The sequence below is a fragment of the Pteropus vampyrus genome, unplaced genomic scaffold, assembly GCF_000151845.1.
Source record: "Pteropus vampyrus isolate Shadow unplaced genomic scaffold, Pvam_2.0 Scaffold97, whole genome shotgun sequence".
NCBI classification, from domain to species: Eukaryota; Metazoa; Chordata; class Mammalia; order Chiroptera; family Pteropodidae; genus Pteropus; species Pteropus vampyrus.
Genome location: NW_011888878.1, coordinates 6,015,551 through 6,020,489, shown reverse-complemented (window position 1 = coordinate 6,020,489; position 4,939 = coordinate 6,015,551). Strand labels below are relative to the sequence as shown.

Sequence of the window (4,939 nt, the reverse complement as noted above, 5' to 3'; positions counted from 1 at the left end):
GACAGCCTTTATCAGATACCGTGGTAACTGAGGTAGGAGTCACAATGAAGGCATGTATTACTCTGTAGACATCCTTTATCTGTTTTAAACAGAATTTGATTACTGCGGAGTCATATAGATGTCCCACAGACTTCTACTAATGTGATGTTATCTCTGCTTCCTGATGATAGCTGATTTTGGTGACTGGTTGGTTATTTTTAAAGCATTTCTGCTCATGGACTAAGACCTCAGAACCAAAGCTTCTCCACATTTTGAAATGCTGGGTTTCAAAATACAGTGAGAGTCATGTCTCCTTACTGGTTAGGAACAGGTGGGAGATGGGTCCAGAAGGTCTGCAGAGAGGGGAATGGCCATCTCTCAGTGGGTACAGGGAGGTCTGCCTTCTAAGCACCTGTCATGGGGCAGGCCTTATGTGGAGAGAACAGGTCTACTGTAAGGAGAAATTCCTGGAAACTGGAGCTCCAGACTGGGGAGGAGGGGCAATGGTCAGAGCAAGGCACACTGCATGCTCCCAGCTTCAACCTCATTTCAGTGTGTTCAGAACTCATGAGTCCTGGGACACTGAGAAGGAAAATCAGAGGAAGTAAAACAACTTTCAAAAATGCTTTAAGACCACTTTCTAACCGAGAATAGCACAAAATACAACTTTTACTGCTGTTGGGAGATGTTTGGCATGGAGATGTGGAAAGAGATGACAGAAGCTGTTTTTTGTTTGTTTGTTTGTTGTTTCCAGGCAATACTTTCTCCAAGAAGCCTTTTCCTGGAAGTTATTCATCCCTTCATCCCTATACACTTTGGTGTGATAAATAGCTTCATGCAGTTTGCTGAGATGGGCCAGCAGGCCAGGCAGAGTGATGGATGTAGTTCATACAGAATTGTCTTTAGTGAACCGAGTAGCCACATTGTGCCATTAGATTGCATTTATTGGGCTTGTAAGAACTTTCTGCCCAAGCTCTATAGTTGTTTTCATTGTAGTTTGTAGAGACACATTTAAGGACATAGTCTACTTTCTATATTACATAATTCTTTTATAAGGACCCACAGTAAGTCAGCCAAAACATTATTGAGCACTTACATGCCAGATACTATGCTAGTATTAGGAATAAAGTAGTTAAAAAAGAAATCACATGAATGAAGTTTATAATAGAAGATAAAAATTTAAGCTGTTGATATCTTGAACAACTTTCCTTCTTTACTTTTGCTACCAGGAAGCTCAGAACCATTTTTTTTGGACTCACCTTTAGCAATTGTGTAGGACCTCACGGAATGAACTGTTACACAGATCATACCTCGGTTTCATGTTATTTCCCCTTTGATCAGTTTTCTTGTACTCATCTTTGTGAGCCACTTCACATCCCTGCTGTATTTTTTAACGGAGGGGAGAGAAGGGAGGAGGCTATAATTAAATAATAATAAAAGGGCCCAGCAGGTCCTTGGGACCAGAAGTCAAGAGATACTGATGATTAGATGCGGTTTCTGGAAATAAATCTAAGAAGGAGCACTAATTAGTGTGAGAGCAGTCCTGGCTGTGTGGCTAATGGGGGTCAGGAGTCACAAATGAGCAGTCCAGCGGATGTTGGTGATAGGGTCAGGGGAAGGAGTGAGTGCTGAGGTCACTGATACTGAAGTGGGGGACGGGCTGGAGTTTCTTAAGATCAATGGCTGGCCAGATACTAGAATTTAAAGGTGAGAACTCAAAAGACAAAGCACTGCTTTAAGGACAGATGGAGAATAAGGCACAAAGACAAAGCATGAATGAAACCAAATCTGTAATTAGGCAGTAAGCCACCGTGTCAATTAGGAATTTTTGGTTCTAAGTAACAAAAACTGACTCTGATGAAGTTAGTGGGAAAGAGGGAGAAATTCATGGATGCATTTGGAGTAGCTCACAGAAAAACCAAATAATAGGCTTACAAGGGACAGGATCCCTTCTGAAAGGATAATGAGACATTTCTCTAGGGGTCCACTGTTAGGACGAGAGGGCAGCAACTGTTTTCCATCTTTTGGTCTCTCTGATGAAGATTCAGATTGCCTGGCACATAGCCCAAACTCAATACATATAGATTGAGTGAATGAAGGAAATAGATGAAACTTTCATAAAAAGAACATCTAATTTGCTGAGCCTGGGTCACTTGGGAGGAGGGGAAAGGAGGAGTATTTTGGCCAAAGTTCCTGCCGAAGCCACATACAATACATTGGGGTGGTTGACACTGTTACCAAAAGAAGAGAGAAATGGATGGAGGGCAGGCAGAACCCAAGAGGATGTCTGATATAGGCAGCAAAGAACTGGCTGATGGCCTAGAGAAGGTGGTGTTTAGTTGTGGCAGGGGAACATCTCCTGGTTCAGTTAGCTTATCCTTCTCTACTAACATTTGGAAAGAAAAACTGCAGGGAAAAATTCCAGGGTTTTGTTGCCAACTCTCAAGGCTGCGGTGAGATCCAGTTAATAGACAGCTGGGTTAGATCTTAAAAGCAAAGATGTTGAAAGGTTGAGCATGTCCAGGTGTAGTCTGGGTAGCAGATGGTGGTGCTCAAACGAGGACAATACATTTAATAATTAGCTACTTACGTTCTTGGAGAAGCACACTTCCTGGGAGGACATTTCTCCTATAACATCCTTTTTGTGCTTCTTAACAAACTGCTTTTTAAAGCCTAAAGTTTAAGAAACCCATTCAGGTATTGCAAACAAGGGCCTACCCCACTCAGGTGGCCACAGTAAACACAACCTCATTCTTCCCCACTCTTTCAACTGTACCGCTACAGGGCTTCTACACTTGCTGTATCAGCTACATACAATGTTCCTCCTCAGTTTTCACTGAGCTACTTCCTCATTCTTTGCAAGGGTCACCTACCCTTTGCAAAGGTTACCTCCCCAATTTACAGTAGCTAATTCTAGTCACTCTCTCCAACATTGATCTATTTTCTCCATAGCACTTACCTTTCTCTAAAATAATCTTATGTTTAAATGTGTGTATACTGACTGTCTCCCATGCTAGAGTGTAAATTCCACAAGAGTGGGGATTAGACCTGTTTGACATCTGCATCCTGCAGAGTTAGACCAACACCTGCCACCTTGTAGGTGCTCAATAAATATTTATTACTATTAAGTCATCCTTATATTCTTGGGAATAAGCCTAACTTGGTTGTAGGGCACTGTCTTTATTCCCACACTTGATTAAATTTATTTTATTTAGGAGTTTTATGTATATATTAATCAGTAAAAAGGACCTATTCTCTGAAATTCCCCTCTGGTTATTATCCATCCGGTTATTATAAATTGAGGAAGTACTCCCTCACTTTCTGCTCTCTGTAAGACTTTGTATAAACTGGAAATGATCTAGCCCTTGAAAATCTGGTAGAATCCACCTTTAAAGCTCTCTGGGCCTGTTGTTTTCTTATGGAAAGATTTAATTTAATTTAATTTATTATTTATTTATTTTTATTTTTATTAAGTTTGTTGGGGTAACATTGGTTAATACAATTATATAATTTTCAGGTGTGTATTATCATTTGACATCTGTATATTCTATTGTGTGCTTACTACCCAAAGTCCAGTTTCCTTCAGCTACCATATGGGAAGATTTTAAATGATTGTTTCATTTCCTTAGTAATCATAAGACTATTCAGGCTTTTTTTTTTTTCTTTTGACAGTTATGGCAAATTCCACCCCCCCCCCCCACACCTGACCATTTCATTAAAATTTTTAAACTAAATTAAATAGAGTGGTAGAGTGGTTACCTATGGAGTTTTTGTGCTCTGTAATGGGTTCATGAGTATTCATTTCATTACTTAAAATCATATAAAATAGAAAAGGGCGACCTACCCTTGGACCAATGATGACAGCATGTTTTAAATCAAGGATTATGATTAATTCAATTCTGTATATTCAAGTTCCATTGACAACGCATAATTGCTGAAAATATGAGTGACTGAATCTATCTTGGTGCAGACACTCTCCAAAGGTGAATCTTGCAGATCCCTGGTGACAGAGACAACCCTGGATAGGAACTGTCCAGGCAACCCAGCCTTACATTTTTTCCCAATTCAATCTATGGAGGAAGGTCCTGGACGATGTCTCTGCTGGATTCCACAGGCAGTGACTGGGCCTACAGCTCTTCAGAATGTTAGGTTCCCTGTTTGTCCAGGATTAGGTAAAAGCCACAGCAAGTTTGTAACAGCACTTTCCTTTCCACATCACAGACAGCACAGAAGGAAAAGACCGAAGGAGCATTCTGGAAGGGTTGAAATTAAGGACATCCCTGTGGCATGATTCACTCCTCTGCCAATGAAATTATGTGACTTAAATGATATGTCGGTGTCATTACCATGCCAAAAGGATAAGTGGATTAAAATGAAAGGAATTTCTGAACAACTGTGGGAAAGAAGGCATTATCAAGTCTTTGGATGTCATTAGTTGTAAGGAAGTTTGTAACCAATCATGATGCTGCAAAATGGTAAAAATATTTGCAAGCAAGGAGAGGGTGGAGATGTGGGAACCTGTAACTTTATGCCAGCTGAACACTCACTGTGGGGCGTCTGGCAAATGGATTTACTATTTTGCCAACTATATTAAAGTGTTACAAAATTGCCACGAAATTGTTTCTATGCAAATAATTGTTTTAAAAAAGTCCTTACATCAAATAATTGCAATTCATGAGCTGAGTAACTACGAAGCCAAAGACTAACTTAAAACATTAGAAATTATTTTTCTTGGAATCATGCCGAATTATAAGTTTGAGATTTTCTTTCCTTCCCAACTCCCTTTCTCTTTCATCAGTCTTTGGAGTTAAGTTTTTGAACATTTTTCTACCCTAAAAACTCCTATGAGTTGTCACTTTCCTGAGTCATTGCATTTAGAAGGTTTTATACGACTCACTGAAGAATAATGGCACAAACAGAAACATTTTAAATTTAGAAGGATCCTCTGGTTGAGAGAGGC

The 4,939-nt window shown here is 39.9% G+C and overlaps 1 long non-coding RNA gene across 1 annotated transcript in view; it reads left to right on the top strand.

The window, feature by feature from the left end:
* LOC111742576 overlaps positions 1–4,588 on the top strand; it is a 24,867-nt gene extending 20,279 nt beyond the window's left edge. Inside the window, exon 2 of the long non-coding RNA XR_002781377.1 lies at positions 4,201–4,588. This is a non-coding gene — a long non-coding RNA (uncharacterized LOC111742576). The remainder of the gene's footprint in view (positions 1–4,200) is intronic.
* The last annotated feature ends 351 nt before the right edge of the window (positions 4,589–4,939 follow it).